The sequence below is a fragment of the Zonotrichia leucophrys genome, chromosome 1 (assembly GCF_028769735.1).
Source record: "Zonotrichia leucophrys gambelii isolate GWCS_2022_RI chromosome 1, RI_Zleu_2.0, whole genome shotgun sequence".
Classification (NCBI taxonomy): domain Eukaryota; kingdom Metazoa; phylum Chordata; class Aves; order Passeriformes; family Passerellidae; genus Zonotrichia; species Zonotrichia leucophrys.
The window spans coordinates 24,210,769-24,228,359 of record NC_088169.1 but is presented as its reverse complement, the minus strand read 5'-3'; the positions used below and the strand labels follow the sequence as shown (position 1 = coordinate 24,228,359).

Here is a 17,591-nt window from a genome sequence, read left to right as displayed (position 1 = left end):
GCACTAGCACATGAAAGGCCAAGGTCAGCTGAGCTCGTGTGATTGCCATGCCACCTCAAGCTTTGCACCGTCACCTAAATTAACTGTTCTATCCTGTATAAAACAAAAACTGACATCTCTGTCTCTCTCGTCAAACCCCAAACTGACAAAGCATTTTTTTAAATCATTGGTGGGGGGTAGGCTAGAGGGAAGACGCCTATTTTAGATTTGGATAAAATCTTCTGCTCCAGGTGTCTAGCCCAGCCCTAAAACATTGCCAGCTGAAATCCATCAACTGATGGCCCCATAAAAGTGGTGCTAAGAGCACTGGCTCAGTTTATGACAGCCAGTCCATTGGTGAAGGCCAGAGCAGGGAGTGATTTCATCAGCTCTTGTGAGGGAAGTAGGGAATTGCCTGATTTATTGTACATACCAAACTTTTTACTCACATCAAATGAAATTCTATAATCACCATATGATTTTTAAGGTAACCTATCAAATTCAAATATGTGAGGTGTTAATTAAATTCACCTAATAGAAAAGATACACATGCAGTAAAAAACTGGTCTTATATATGATGGACACTGAGATATGTGAAACATTTTGTCCAAAAGGTTTAAATTACAAAAAAAAAAAATTTCCTTTTTCCCAGAGTAAAACTGGTCTACCACGGCCAGAAAAGCCTGCAAAGAAATGTTGTTGGAAAAGTGTTTTATTTTATCACAATCCATTTATGTTTTCTGTTGGTTGTTGACTAGTCAGGCAAGTCAAATACTTCTGAGATGCATAAAAAAGTACAGTCAAGTTCACTTTTATTTACATTTCTATAATGCAAGCAAACCTCCATGCACAAATGGAGGTTTGAACAGCAGAATCAAAGCCCTGTATGAGATAACTAAATGCTCTGTATAAAGTTGAAGAACTGCCAAGGCTGGGAATACAATTTTCCTAAAGTTACCATCAGATCCTGATGAAGACAGCTGTGCATTCTGACTCTCACTCTAAATATGAAATTTGATTATTTCCCTCTAGTATTCCTTCCTCTGGGATTTGTCTTGACCCATCATTTGCAGTTAAAGACTTCAGCGTTAGAGAGGCATAACCTTCTGTCCCTCCTAACAAAACACATGGAGGAAGGTATGAAATACTTGATCCAGTTCTCCTTCAGTGCATCTCTATGCCTATATGCTCAGTTCTGAGAAAAAAACCCTCTGAGATAGAGCAGGCTCATCAACAAAGGCAGTAGAACCAAAGACAGACAAGTTCTCAATGATCTTCAGCAGAGCCAGCAGACAGTATGTTACTGAGAAACATTTAGGAGAGCCAGCTGTTTCCAGCTGCTGTCTTTTGGTTTTTGTGAGTATTTTCTAGTTCCTAAAACCACTAAAAGAGAAAAAATATGGTGTGCCAAACTACTCTGGGAAGACTTGAATTGAGCCAATATGGTTTAGGACTAGGGAGAATATTCTCCTTCCCACCTGCTGAAGTTGCTCCTCCTTGCATGAACAGACTAGAGTTTCACACTCTGTGCTCCCCCTCACCCTGCACAACCATGAGCACAAATATGATCCAGGTCATGATGTAAGCACATGCCAACATTAATGTACTGTCAAATTATCTACAGTGCCTGATAAGGAGCTCAAGTTTGTTGTGTGCCTTTGTCCCAGCCTGGATCTGGACATGCATGACCAGATGATCCCTGATAAAGTTTAAAATGTTAGCCTAAACACATTCAAATCTCCTGGTCACATTTGCCTTGGATCAGTGATCTGTGCCCTGTGACTATGATGTGTAACACAAGCTTGTAGCTCTAATCAAAGACTGGTCCCATAATCTCTAGGTCCCAGAGGAAGTATGCTCATAATGATGTTGGCAATAGAAGTGATGACCTCAACTTCAGGGGACAGAGAAAGCAAGGCAAGATGGAAGTATTGTTGTCTAGGTCAAGTATTACCATGTAAAATATTTGCATAAGCAATAATCATAGATAATTCTCTCCTGCACACATAGAAAACAGTAAAAGTTTATGTAAAATCTGCTTTTGAAGCAGAAAGAAAACAGTGTTTGTTGTTATCTTGGCAATAAATGAATTGTCCACCCAAAGATATTTTGTTTGATGCGGTTTACAAGGGATGCAGTTTGTGAGCAGTTTATTACTTTGTTGTCTGCTTGGGGATTTTCTTTCGTGACAGAGACCCTGAAGCACAGCACATTAATGAATGCCTCTGGCATCTCTGTTGCTTTGTCATTAATTTCAAATCTCTTCAGACAGAAGGATTACCCAATGGAAAAGGTTCAAACAAAGGAAACACCAGCATCCCGAGAGCAGGATGAGAAGAGAACACTCTTATACACTCAGTTCCCAGTTTTTCAAATGTAATAGTCATGAGCAGCAGTGAGAAATTCTGAAGGATAAAGAGACAGCAAAAGGGACTAGATGCTGATGTCAAGCATGTATGCAAATCTTCTGAACAATATTTGCATGCTTTACTTCATTAACAGAACATACAGAATAGAGATCTGAAAAATGAAACAGGATTGAAAGAAGTCTGATGAATGAGATGGCTGGAAGGATTTGCAGGCATCTCCTGAATGAGATGAGCAGAGAGTTATGTGACTTGGAAAACCACACTGACATATGGATGATAAGGCCACAGAAGTCACAGAAATGGGGAACTGAGTGGCAGAAAGGTTCTGGTAATACTAATGAATACAGAAAGGAAATGAAAGATGTAGATGTAAAGCAGAGAAAGAGGGCATCTACTGCCAGAAGAACAAAACAACTGTGATATAGAGGTAACAGAGACAGGACTCTAAGAAGGAAGAGGCTAATGTTTAGGATATCTTGAGCAAGAACAAGAGAAAACAACCTACATCTAGCAGCAAGAAGTGGAAGATAGAAAGAATGTAAAATTTATGCCATAGCCAGGAAGTTCTCACTTTATTAGACTTATCTCCTTTTAAAGAAAAATTTTCATAGTTTCTTTTGATGAAGAGATATTTATAAAGAAATTAAGCAGTCAATGATATCCTAGATACTTCAGGATTCAAAACTAAACCAAACAAAATTACCAGTCAATGTAGGTTCTGTCTTCATAGAACACAAGTCACAAGAAATTATTTAAAAATACAAAAAATGTATAAAATAACATTTAGGTCATGAGTCTCATCTGGGGATATTAACAGATAGCATGGAAAACTAAACTACTTGGCTCAAAGTTGAGTGTAAACAAAGCTTGATATGGGAATTTTCTGTACTTCCCCTGGGTTGGAAGTCATTGTGTTTCTTAACTATTGCTAGAGAAATACTATTGAGAATTAAGTAATTACAGAAAACACTAATTTCTCAGAAGCAAATGATAATAGAAATATTTGTGAAGGAAATAAATATCTTCATCACTCACATATCTAGGAAGAAATGAAGCTGTTTGAGGTTTGTTGGAAAGGGGTGAAGACACTGCACAGAAACAGTGTACAAAGAAATTTTGGATGGGACTCTAGAAAGACAATGGTGTTTAAGTGGAACAAAACCCAGAAGTAATTTAAAAACCCAAAAAAAACAAAAAAAAAAAAACCCCAACAAAATAAAACCCTCCTCATTTAAAAAAGTATCTAATCTTCAAATTTAAATAATTAAATATTTGACATTTAGTATTTAAAATAATTTAGCATAAATAATCTAACTTTTTTTTATTAAGTCTTGGTAAACTGTGAGAACAGTTAATGAAATTGACTACAAGACAAAAATCAGGAACCTGTATGGGGTACATCACAGTTTGTGCACCAGTGACTTGAAAAAAAAAAAAGCTCACCAAACTCATCTAGTTGAACTTGCACTCAAATCACAGGGAAATTTTTCTAGAGAAAAGTTTTTGACAGAACTGGCTTAAAAGCTAGTGAAAAAAGCATATAGGTATAAGAGAGAATTCTATCAAATGAGGCTACAAGGTGCAAACTACTCCTGAAAGAAATCTTTTTAGGGAAATAAAAAAATCTGCTTCAATTGAGATTCCTAAATATCTAACTTTCTTAATATGAATTAGAGTAGTTCTAAAAGGAACATAAAGTCACCTTTTCCTAGCAGAGCTGAATCAGAGCCTTTCTTTAAGACATACTTGTAATTCTATTCTGTGAGAGAGAAAAACTGAACCAAGCATCATATTTATGAGACAGAGAATTCCCTTGACTAAAGTATTATTACAGGTATTTTCACTGAAAGGTAATGTTGCCATCTTATTTCGAAAGCTCACATACCTTCTTGGTGATTTCTCATGGGCAGTTCCTTGTAGTACTGACTTATTCATCTTCTCAGCACAGCCAACCAACTCCATCTCTCTCTTCACCCAGTTAACCCACTCTTTTGTAGCACCCTTCTTCTTCTTATTGGACACAGCTGTGGCCTAATAAGGACAGGCCTGTTCCTAATCTTTGGTGATTAGCACAGCTGCAACTAGTCAGGTGTGAGACTACCTTCTGCACCATCTTTATCTTCTTGCATTCTATCCCTCCACAAGGTAAAAGAAGAAGGGGGAGTGAAGGGAAGATGGATGCAAGGATACTGTGTTTATCTATGTCATTTTTTTCCTCAGGCTTTGTGTAGTCTTTAATGAGTATTTTTCCTCAGAGCAAGCATGTTGGGCTTTGTTTTGTGACTAGAATTGAGACAGACTGGAACTGCTCAGTATTTCTCATGTTGAGTTTTCTCTGGACAGAGTTTCTGTCAGCTAAAAAAGACTTTTCTCAAACATAGACTAGATATGGATCTTGACACCAAATTTTCATCCTCTCAGCTGCAGGCTAGCCATGAAGTAATGCAAAATATGAGTAAGGACTATATACTAAATCCTTCAACAGGTCTAGTCTACAGTTTGAGAAAGTTTGCCTTAAAAGGTAAAGATATAAAAGCTCATTAAGCATTAAGCAGGCTCTGATTTTGCTTGCATTTAGATGTCTTTTTTTAAATAAAAAATGTTTAATTTCCTTCATCATATTTGCTTTTTGTTCCAGAATAGGAAAAAAATTCAAAGGAGGACTGCAAGCTTGTTAAGACTATTAGCCTGACTAATTGGTGAAATGATAACACAACCGGACACAAACCAAGCAGACAAGTTCTGGGGAGACTGCTGGTTTTCCTGCAGATCCATAGAGGTAAGAACTGAAAAGCTGACACTGCCAAGGAAAGCTGGAAAGAAAGAGATTTTTTCCAAGTCAAGGAAGGATAGCTCAGGCTAAGGAGGTTATTGCATTGCACTGAACTAAATACACTTCTGGCAGATTACTTGAAAAATGCTTAGGGCCCCAATCCAGAAAAGCACTTAAACATGTGGATACCCTCTTTACAATGGTTGAGTAGACACCTACCTAAAGTTATGAGTTAATAACTCAATTGTTTTTCCAAGGACAATAATCTGATTTTTTTTCTCAGAACTAGGCTGAAGACAAAAGCTGAGAAAACTAAAGAATCTTTCCCTGTTGCTGTGGCTGAACACACATTCTGTTTACTTTTATTTGTGATAGCATTTTAAACCTTAATATATCTTTATATAATCAATTCTTGTTTATAACAGAAGAAAACCTCTCAATGACTATACTCATTATTTAAACCCTTTCTTATATTGTGAAAGGAAACAAAAGTTTTGTAAAAAAATGCATTAATCCCCTTGACATGTAATGTCAGGGACATTTTTATGGCAGTAAACAAAATCACTGGCTACCAGATGTGACACCACTTTCATAAGATACTGTAGGAGAAGTCAAAATAAATTTAAATGAAAGCTCCAAGGATTGTTTCAATGGAAAATAAATGGAGGAAAAGCCCATAGGAGTCCACAGTGTGTAAAATAGCAAATACTTCAAAAGTGCTGACAGCAGGGCTGAACTGCTAAGGTGACAAATGCTCAGGAAGCAGTACAACATAAACAAATGCGTGCTTTAAGTACACAAGTGAGGCCATACTTTGAGAACAACGTCATGTCCTTTCAGCCTCCAGCTGCCTGTGTCTAGTATTGTCTCAGTGGTGGCAAACCAGGTGATTACATTCAAGTCCCAAAGACACTAAGACCTCAAAGAAAAATTTAAATGGTCTGCATTACAACTCTGCGATATTTCAGCAGTATTTCTTATATAAATATAGTTAGCAATATTTCTTGACTATTGTTAAAACAATTGGTGAGAATATGAGCCCAATTCAGTAATTGCTGGCCCATTCATTGCTATGTGGCAAAGATGCTTAACTGAGAATCTACATTAGAAATATGTTATCAGGAATCCCAGAAAAAGTGTAATTTGACTGACTGGGGTAGTGTAATACATCTCTTTTTTCAACATCGTCCTATGGTCAAGAAATAAAAATTAAAAAAAAAACAAAATAAAAAGAACCCATAAAGAACAATATTCTCTTAGTCTGTTGGACATTGAGCACATTTCTTTATATTACTGAACCTAGGAAGCACTCCAATTTTGCAGTATCCTGTATTCATTTTGAGGCAAGATATTGGCATGTCACCCACCTTTCTGCTTCGTATTCAAGTCTTTTTTATAGAAAGGAGGCCTGGACATGTGAGCTTGCAGGGAATCCCTGGCAGATGTCTGAGTTGGAAGACCAGGAGACAGATCCATGGTTTTCACTGCAGTGAATCCCAGCAGGTAAGTCTAGACAATGATTTTTTTTTTTTTTTTCAATTGCACATTGTTTTATAAAGCAGGAGGGATTTGATCACTCTAGTAGTTCTTCTTCATTTCTGAGCCCTCAAATTTGCTGGAAATCAAAGTAGGGCAGAGGAAGATCTCAGTTGACATATAGTTGGTTGCACTGTCCTGAAAGATGACATAAAATAATAAAAAAGAGATATTCTGCCAAAATAATTACTTCTCAAACATCTGAAAAAAATTAATATGCTCTCAAAGCATATCATGCTTGCCCAGAATTTTACAACATGGCAATATGTGTTTACAATTAATGATCACACTATTTGGGGATGTAAAGCCTCTATTTCATCTTGTTGTCCCAGTTTGAGGTTTCTAGGACTGCTGGAAAAAATGAGTGTAATTATTGAATCACATTTATTTTCATGTAGATGTGGGAAATATTTTCAAAGGCTATGGTCTTCTCATACTTGCCTTGTATCTCTGTTTTACTTAGATATTGTTGGTTTTTAATCTGATGACCTCTCTACCAGCTATCTCCTAAAATTGATTTTAATAAAACTACATTCATCAAAGTCAAGTAGTCAAGTCAAGTAGTTTAAAAACTCAGTTCCTGTGCTGTCATGGATTCATCTTGATTTCCCATGTCAATGTTTGAATTTTGTTGGTTTTGGTGATGGTAGTGGTAGTTTTTTTTTCCTTTTTTTAGAATTCAGTTCTTCATTATCAAAATTTCCTACACTTCATAAAGAGATCAAATCCTTATTCAATTCAACCGGAGGTTTATTTCTGCACAGTGAAGAAGCCCAGCCTATTCTGAAAGATTCTGAAAATCTGTGAGTGTGGCAACTTAATTTTAGGTTTTTATTCCCCAAGAGGGAGTCTGTCATCCTTACAGGATGTGGAGGCACCACTGGGAATTTAGTTTACAGCATCTTCTTGCTGGGAGTCATATTAACCAATATGATGTTCTACCCGTATCCACATCATTTGTGGTAAGAAGAAGCCATCTGAGATTGAGATTTTAAAATAGCAAACACACACACACCTTTGATCCTAGAATTATTTTCTTCCAAACATCTTAGTCTTTACCAAATGCTTCAATGAAATAGTAGGAAAATGTTTGCAATACTGGCAGAAAGTTTTTCCTTAGCTTAACTTTTGGAAACAATTGAGCCTTTTTCAGCAAAACCCTTTAAGAATTAAAAAGAAAAAAACCCACAAAAAACTGAAAACACCATAAATCCTGCATCATAAGCAAAGGAAAAGTATGGAAAATTTAAATCCAGCAATTAGTTTAACCAAGTTATAAATATCTGCAAGCGGAAGCTTTTCATGTTTCCATTGAGTTAGGCAGTCTTAATTTAGACATTACCCCTCCCTCCCCAGGCCTTCCAAAAATGAAACGGTCTCAGTTACAGGATTACTTATTTGATGGTTTCTATTTAAACTCTTTTAGACTCTTCATGCAGATAATGTAGAAATAAGACTCAGTGTCTGAATATTGTTCTAATCTGTCTGAGTATTGTTCTAATTTAATGAACACATGAAGTAAAATAATCAGACACTGGCAAGAGTAGACTGTTTGGACAGTTCACTTTCAAACTACTGTGCAAATAAATCTTTCAAAGTTTAATTTGATTCAAGCAATCCAGTGGTTTCTGTTGCTATTCTTGTCCATCTTCTATGTTCACTTCTCTAGTTCTTAAAATTCTTCCCAAAATTTTCAGTACTTGTTTTTAATTTACTGTTCTTACACAAAGACCTGCCAGCTGCTGTCCTGTGATTTGAAAATTGGTGCCAAACATAATGATTGCTTCATACATTTCCTGAACTAAAAGCTGAAAGTATAGTCTTGATACTATAATAGTCATAACACAAAGTAACCCTCAAATCTCCCAAAAAATCTTGCTACCTGATATTTGAGATTCCTTAGGTTTCTTAGTTTTTAGGTCATCTTAATTTTTCTTCAATGGAGAAATCGTTGCCAAGGATTGAGCTATGTTCTTGTATCAGAGCTGAACACAGGCTAAAATCTTTCTTAATTTTTAACTATCTAATCTCATCAAAGTCAAAAGGATTATACCAACATGAAACAAAGCAGCATTTATTCACTTGCCTCCATTCTCTGTCAGACTGCCCATAACAGCAATAGTTCTTTTGATAACTTCTGCATGTCTTGCCTGTTGTATCTTGTAATCTTGCTTATTATCTTTCTCAGCATGTCTTGCAGATTAGTACAAAAGTAGAGGGAAAGGTTAAATAGGAAGTGTTGTATAAATATCCACCACCATCCAAGCATGCTTGAGTTCAACAGACACTGTTTCTCTCTTGCTGTGCTGGATATAGATTTTGGCAGCCTTGAAAACTTCTAAGAGAATGTTGCAAGACTAAGAAAACATTAAATTAAAAGCTTCATCAATGCCATTTTAATATATATATTTTTAAATATGTAGTGTAATCCTCCTGCTCATTTGTGTTATTACTAAGCCAAGGAAAATCACAATGGAATTTTTAAAAATCTATTTGCTTTATTTAGATTGTAAATCTCATTCATATTCCATTAGCAGATGCTAGTTATTGCTAGCTACTGCTAGTGTCTACTATGGATCATGCTGGCAGAATATAAGATAAAAGACTTCCAGAACTGAGAGTTTTCCTGAGATGATCAAAGCACTGTAAAATCTGCTGTTTCACTGTAGCATCTGCAGCTGGGTCATCAATTTCCAAAGCATCTCATGCTGGCTGAGAAGAGCAAAAAAAGGCTATTCAAAGAAGAGTTGGAAGATACTCCCCTGCCAGGAAAAGCAATAACTGAGCCTCTGAGTGAGGCGGAATATCTGGGTACTTCCAAAATCATAAAAAAATCTTCCCTCAGTTAGCTTATGATATTTCAGACTTTTGGAGCACTGGCTGGTCTTCCTCAAATCTAAGATTTCATTCCACATGACAGTAGAGTACTTCATGCTTAGACGTAAAGAAAAATCATGTGGTTTTTTCTTATCAAGCGAAATAAATTTGTTCCATGAACCTCTACAATTTATTTCCCTCCTTTACTTACAGAGAAAAGGCAGTGTGAACTTAAACAAAAATTTAAATATGCACATCCAGATGCACACATATATACCAAGAGAACATATGTATGCAAACATAAAATATATGCATGCACAAAGACATACATATCTAGCTAAAGAAAGAAGAAAAGACACACAAACACATGTACACATGCAAGAATCTGCACCTTTGGAGAAAATGGATATATCTGCAAAATGTTACACTTAATTTATAATTAACTTGATACAATGGTATAATCCTGGGGTTTCTATTTGGCTGTTTGGTCTAAGTGAAGATTGAAAGCAAATTATGATCCAGACAGCCACACTGAACAGCATGCCATAGGATTACTTTTGCAGTAAGTCACTCTGACCCAGGCTATTAGAAACTGGCCATAAGTGACAGCATCTCAATTAGCTTTTTTTTTTCCATGGGTACTTAAACTCACAGAACAGCTGCAACAGGGAGATGGCACAAAGCAGTTGGACATTGCTGAACAGGAAGCAGACTTTAGCCATTTTGTTTCCCCATATCTGGGACCAAAATTTCACATTTCAGCCTCTAATTATTAGTACCTTGCTGCATACATATGTTTATGAACTACAGTTATATTTTACAGGCAGGTTGTAGTAAGGGTGGGAAAAGCTACGACTCAGTAAAAGAAATTACTCTAAGCTATGTTTTGCTCTCAGGAGTAGTCTGACTCAGTAATCTCTAATTACTGCAAGTTTTTGTTTTCCTCTGTTTGATGGAACCCCATACAATGTCAGGAAGCACAATTCTAATCTTCAGTAATTGAATTTGGCTGATTGGCTACATCAGCCTGTATGGAGAAATCTCTAATGAGGGACAGCTCAAGACGGTCTGCTAAGTCTCCGTTGATCAACTAGTCTTGTTTCCTATATTTCAAAAGTTATGTATCCATGTGTTAACATGTTTTATGCAAGGTTAATCAGAGAGAACAAAACCATAACTTTTCTGATTCCGTTAGCTAACAACTATTAAGCCTGTCACCATTTGCTGTGTGTGATTATGCAAGAACAGCCTGTTTCTTATTTGTTTCAATTTTTATGAGCTGGGAATCTCCCTCAGATTCACTGACATGTTGAATGAATCACCAGAACTTTTTTTATTTTAATAATAGGTCTTTTAGAAAAGTTCAGCTGGGTAAGCTGAATACTCTTAAACATTGTCCAGCAGTTTAAGAATGGAACTGAGGGCTGTAAGAAAAAACTGTAACAGGATATATTTTGTTTTAAAGGCTTGGCACAACATATTCCAAATACATTCCAAAGTGAATTCTGAAATACCAAAAAAAAAGTCACAATAAAGAAAACTCAAAACTCAGTCCCTCAAACCTTTTCTTGAAAATAATTTTGGTTATGTGGGGTCATATATCCAGAGGGTCACCTCATGCCTCCTCTATTTTTAACCCTTTATATGTCTTTGTCTTGACACAGCAAGAATCATTTTATATCAGTCAAAACACAATGATTAATGGAACAGCATGACATATAGAATAAGTTCATGGGGCCAAGCAGACCTTTGTTGTAAGTGTATGTCTTACAGTGCTTCCCAGGGTACACAAAATGTTCATTAATGAGGGGGAAAGGAATGAGACCCTTGCTTTTCTCATTATTGTTGGCTTCATGGCCGTTATGAAGCACAATTGTCTGTCAGTATGTTGAGGTGACTAAGGAATAGATTAATGTTCCTTTTGTTGTGCAAGGTTATGAGAAAGTTGAGGATATGATCTGTTTGAGGGCAAGTCTTCAACATGTCCAGCACACAGAGAAAACTGAGCAAATTCCTCTGGCCTTAGGAAGCAGCTAAAAACTCATTTGAAGGAGTTCCTCCTTTACCGACTGGAGAAAGCATAATTAAGCATTTCAGTTTGTGAAAAACAACAAAAATGTTTGTATAATAGATTTTACCTGAGTTTTCTCTTTCTTACCAATATTGCCTTTTAAAAAGAAAACACTTCTCCCCTAGAATGATTATTAGAATACACAGCTATCATGCAATCAAGAGAAATGAATACACTGTGTGTGGCACCAGGAGGTACTGCTTCATTATGATTGCAGTAAGAAAGGCACTCCACAAAGGGTATTTTAAATCAGAATTTAATAGAACTGTCATTATAAAGAGGGGAAGAAAAGTATAGATAACTTTTTTTCCCTTCAGGTTCTGGAAACCCTGAGTTGTGCAGTGCCAAACAGGTCTCTAATCAGGATGAGGAATGCTGGGCAGAGCCCACCCATGGTACAGTTGCCCCAGTTTGGTAATTTGAACCATTTTTAAAAAGTAAACAAGTCTACTCATCATTTCTACTGTCAAACAAAGAAGATATGCATGTGTGAACTCACACTGTGAGTTAAAGGCAAAGCCATGCAGGCAGTGTAAACGGTGGCATTGAGTGGGAGCTGCCTGCAGAGCTTATCTTTTATAATTATTGAGTTAATTTTACAGTCAAGGGACGTGAGCAGGACAAGGTGGGTCTGAAGGCCATGCTGTATGTGTCACACAGCAGTGCAAGCTCTGCATGGGTCTGCACCTGCTCAGGTTAGTTGTTATGTGGGTCACCAACTCCCCAGCTGCAGTGGTCTGCCTGTCAGCATCATTACCTGCGGTTATGAAGGCACATATGCTTCAGGAAAACATCCACAAGGCTATACAAAACCATGCATATTGAACAGTTTAGGTATAAGAGAAACATCCTTTTATACTCTAAGAGGGTATTTTTCCCCAGTTAGTCACTGGTTAAAGACAGATGAAATGTCGGGGGAAGCTTAACAGTTTACTTCATCAGTTTACTGCAGTTGGAGAAGGTGATCCTACTTTTCCTTGCTTCATTTCAGATTGCTGCATATTTGCTTTCTTGCTCATGGACCTTTCCCTAGTAACCTGGATGAGCCAGTTCAGCTTACTGACCAGAAAACTATACACTCCATGTGTCTCCCACCCCTCTTGATTAGTTATTTTAGCAAATTAATGAATTGAACTGGCTGAAGACAGAGTACACATTAATAAAAGAGCTGGCATAAGTAGATGATGGGGAAATTTACTGCTGAAACAGGGAAAGGAGAGTGTAGGTTGGGGTTTTTTGTGGCAGCATGCTAATAGATCAGCTAATTCCACCTTGCTTAACTGCATTGTTAGCATTCTTCTTATCCACACACCCACTGCCCCCCCTCCCCATATTGTGTTACAGATTTGGGACCTAAAGATGAAGAGAAATAAATTTTTATTATATCATTGTTGCAGCTTACAATACGAAGAATGTAGTATAAGATGCCTGTTATATTTTTCCTATAACTACGAGTATTTGTTTATGTACATTTGCTGTAGAAACAGCACAGGAATACTGTCACTAGGACTCCCTAGTAACACTTTGTATTCAGATTTTAAGCAATATATTAGCAGAATTTTTAAAAGCAACTGAGCAGAATAGTAATGCCTTTTTGCACACTGTAAAAAAAACTGACAAGATTTTAGCTTTCTAAAAATATACAATTACATGTTTACCTCCATTTCTGTATAAGAAAGGCCCTTTGCATCCCTTATTCAAGTCCCAATTGTCCTACTTTCCCTTTACTTTTTCAAAATACTCAAATTTTAATTTCCTTATCCTTTCCCAGTCTCACTTTACTGAAAAAAGATGATTCAGTTAAGAAACAGTTAAGAATTTCTTTGTCTAGACAATTTGGAGTCCAGGAACTTTCCCACTGATTTCAGAGAGATGTTTGGGTTGCTAGCTTCACAGGAGCTGCATGCATTTGTCATCCATGACTACCAAGGGATTTTTTTCCCAGGTTAGTAAATAGGGTTTTAATAAAATGTTCCTCATTTTGACCATTACTGTAATATTCCAAAGAAGCTCATAAAAGCACAGAGCAGTTCTTAGTAGTTGAGTACAGCGGCTTAATCCATTGACCCTTTGTGGTAGAAGCAAGGAAAAAAAAAATCTAGTTTTGATTCAGAGCCTGGAATATCTTTTAACTAACACTGGGAATAAAGGTAACAGGGAAACCCATACATGTGTTGTTAATTCAAGGGTTACAGAATACACATATGATATCAGGTGTGCTTTGAATGATACAGAGCACTAGAGGAGGTACTTAGGTGTGACAGCACCACTTGTGCTTTTAATTTTATAATTTGACTATCCATCTCATGTCATTTTACTCCTCACTTGTCAAGACTCACACTGCTGGCTGCCATTTCCAGTCCTGGCAGCTGTGAGACATCATGTATTTATGCCTCTTAACCACTCAGTGATCTGGCACATCATGCGTGGCCAGTCTGTGAATTCTTTGATATAACAGCCAGCTGTGCTTGATGAATGGGGTCATGGAGAAGGGAAGAAGCAGCAGTACTGCTGCCAACATGCATTTCCCTTTGTGGAGGTCCCACATTCAAAGAAGTGCTTAGTAGGTGGTACACAGCTGCAGCTCAACCTCATAACATCCACAGTCCAATGTGATAGCATCTTTGTTGCTGCATTACCCCATGTGTCAGAAGCATCACTCTCACCATATATGAAGAGTAGCAGTGGGTCTTGCATATGGGAAAGAAAGAAACATGAGAGGTCTACCTCCCAGGCAAAGAAAAGTTTTCTTATTCAAAAGAGTAAGTAGGGGCACAGAACTTCCCATGTGCTAATGACTCTTGAAAAACAGGAGTGTCCTCCATTACCACTACACTGTCTCTTTATTGCTTGCAGTCTCTTTCACTCACTATTGTATCACCTATGAAACTCAATTTCCTTCCAAGTAAAAAGGTAGGGATGCTCACAAAACGGGTGAACATTTTGGGTGGCTCTTGAGCCAGGCTCAATTGATTTATGGCAGGTGAGATTGTAACTCAGATAATTACAAAAGCTACTAGCATTTCTGCTAAGTGTTCCATGCTGGTGTTACTGGACCGATCCAGCAAGAAAGGTTTTCAGAAAAAACCACTATCTTTTCTTAGGCCAAGAGAAATAACAGTAAAAAGTATACACACCTTTAGGGCAAACAAATTTTTAACTTTTTACATCAAGAAATTGCAACAGCTCTAACAAAGCACTATTTGTTCCACAGGATGATAATCTGCCACAATCTACTTGATGTGCTTCCCTACTGTATGCAGTGGCTTCTGTCTTATCATCTTTTGCAGGATGATTGAGGGTTGATTAATGGAGTGTTAAATGTTCTCTGTGAGGATTTACTCTGCCTTCTATCATTCAAAAACTGCTGTGGTCAATTTGCAAACAATAAAATAGAGAAAATTATATTAAAAGCTATACATATGCTTGTACAGCTTTCAGGATATTTTCAAGGTAGCTGGCTGCATTGGAAGATTGCAAATGCATTTTTGAAAACATGGAGATAAATAAAATCCAGGCTAGGTAAAAGAAATACATGAAGTCCTCGCAGTTCCTTATTTCTGCTCTGGACAAGCCTGTGAATGATGTGGTGTGAGATGCCTTTGTCAATCAAACTATTTGAATGACAAAAAAATCCTATGACATAGCTGCTTCTAGAAATTCTTTCCATGAGATTTCCATCATAAAGATGTGGTCAAAATGGACCTATTTATCATGTTCCCATATCTGTTATGTACTAAATGGTTAACAATCCCATAGATTATCATGAATACTACATAGATAAAAATCACAAGCCCAGACTAAAACTAGCAAACAAATCTTTCTTTTACAAATGCATCTAACTAATAGGAAAATATAGAAAAGATAGGAATGTTATGAAAACCCAAATAAATGTACTTAACGCCCCAAGTAAACTTAAAGAAATCCCAAGATTTCTCAGTTTCTTGGACAAGGATGTTGATTATCTGTTTCAGTTCTTAGACTAAACTTCTTTTAACTGTCTCCAAATATGGGAATTTCAAAATTTTCTAAAGAAAAATAATACATTGTTCAACTGTTCTTAAAGTTACAAAGTTTTAGTATCTAGCCTAGAGCTTGTTTGGAGTAAGATTCTCATACTAAACCTCAGTGAACCTGAAAAACAACTCATCGCTGTTTTGATAAGGACTGCACATTTTCTTAACTGTTGCATTTGATATTTGGCCTTTTTTTCTTAGGCAGAACAAGCTCATCTAATTTAAATTAGCATTATAGGTTGTCTTTTCTAAATCACTTCCTTGGATTTTTTCCAGTCTCTTTGTATTTGAGCCTGACTTCAAGAAAAGTATGTCCATTATATTCATTCACACAGCCCTCTTGAGCAGATTTCAAAGTGATAAGGTTTTGGTTGGAATGCCATGTTATTAACTTGTGCAACTCCTACACCTTCTTCACTCTTCACTGTTTACTGTATGTGTATTCATTGTCCTTTTTTGAATATAATTCTCACACTTATATTTATTGGAGGGAGGGGTAGTGATTAGTTTTTATTTCCAATCATTTCACCCATCTAGAAAGATCTCTCAGAACAGCAACTTGGGATGTTGCAAATGTACTTTAATATTTTTCAATTTAATAATATTTACATATTTTTGAAACGTCTTCTGTATACCTGATAGCCATTAATGAATGTGGGAAGTCACCAGACCTTAGCTGGATTCAGCTGACATGTTCTCCTAACTGAGAAGCAGTTACTTATGACTTCTCTGTAACATCCAACTTCCCACTTTATAGAAGATAAATTGCATTTCTTTAGTTTGGACATGAGGACATCTCTTATGGCTGTGTAAAAAAAACCCAAAAAACTAAACTGCTAAAGTAAGATATACTGTAACAACCCTCTCTTCCCATACTCAGAACTAACTACTTGTGTGAGAAGGTAACTAGATGGTTGTTATTTGATATTTCACAGAAACAGGAAGAGCAGCTGCTTCCTATCACTCTGTTATTCTACAGATGCTCTTAAACTGATTGTTTAATAATGAGCTAAACAAAGTACCTCTCTTAATACCAGAGTTTTACTGATTCATGTTTTCTCAACTACAGCTTTGGTATTTTTTTCCAGTCTTCTTGTACCACAATTGAACTTCATTAGCTTTTGAAGATAATCACTAGAACATGCAAGTGAACTCAATAGCGTTTCAGGAATTTTATCAGATCTAGACACGAATACCCTGTTTACTTCCCTGTTTATTGCTTTTCTGGTCAATATTCCTACATCCATTTCTGTTACCAGTTGCTAGTTGTGTTCTGGATATGGTCACAGTGAATCTCCTTTTGTGAAGGCTATTGCAAAAAAATATATCTACAACTGCAGTAATTTTCAATCTGCACAGTTGTAATAAGTCACCTTCTTATTCTGCTTCTCCAAATAGAAGACAAACCAATCTTTCTTCTCCATTTACAAAGCAAAGGCAATTAATGTTTTTCCTTTCCATGGAAACTATCCAGAACCTGCTTTGATTGATCAAGTAAAAACTTAGAAACCTACCTTCCCAGCATTTCCCAAATCAGAAAAGAATGAATTACATTGCCTTTGAATTCATGGGTCCTGATTGAATGAAGACTTTTGAAGAAAAAAAAAAATTAATGAAGTGTTGCATCCTTGAAGTAATGTGAATTTGTCATTGATTTATTTAACACAACTTGCAGATAATTACCTGAAAATAAAGGAATAAATTTTGATTTAAATTCAGTGTCTTACAACTGCCCTCATTTGATGGATGATTCAGCACCCAGAGTGACACATAGATTCAGGCCCAAGAATGGAAATCCTAGAACAGACTTAGTTTCCCTGTGAATCTCTTTATTTCTACAAAAGGGAGAAGTGTACCTATCTTGAGTCCAGGATAGATATCCTGGAACACCAGCATATCAGCACAGAAAGAGTATGACAGACACAACATATGGCCCAACACTGCTTGAGTGTAAAAAGCATTCATTTTATATTTTTAAGTTGTGGTTACATTTATTTTGGAAGAAAATTATATGCTATAGATCTCTTATT

The 17,591-nt window shown here is 36.6% G+C and overlaps 1 long non-coding RNA gene across 1 annotated transcript; it reads left to right on the top strand.

Annotated features, from left to right (window-relative positions):
• Positions 1-4,537: 4,537 nt before the first annotated feature.
• LOC135446744 (uncharacterized) lies at positions 4,538-9,024 on the top strand. The gene is made up of 4 exons (XR_010439879.1): positions 4,538-4,869; positions 4,987-5,127; positions 6,509-6,624; positions 7,334-9,024. It is a non-coding gene; the product is annotated as an uncharacterized LOC135446744 (long non-coding RNA).
• The last annotated feature ends 8,567 nt before the right edge of the window (positions 9,025-17,591 follow it).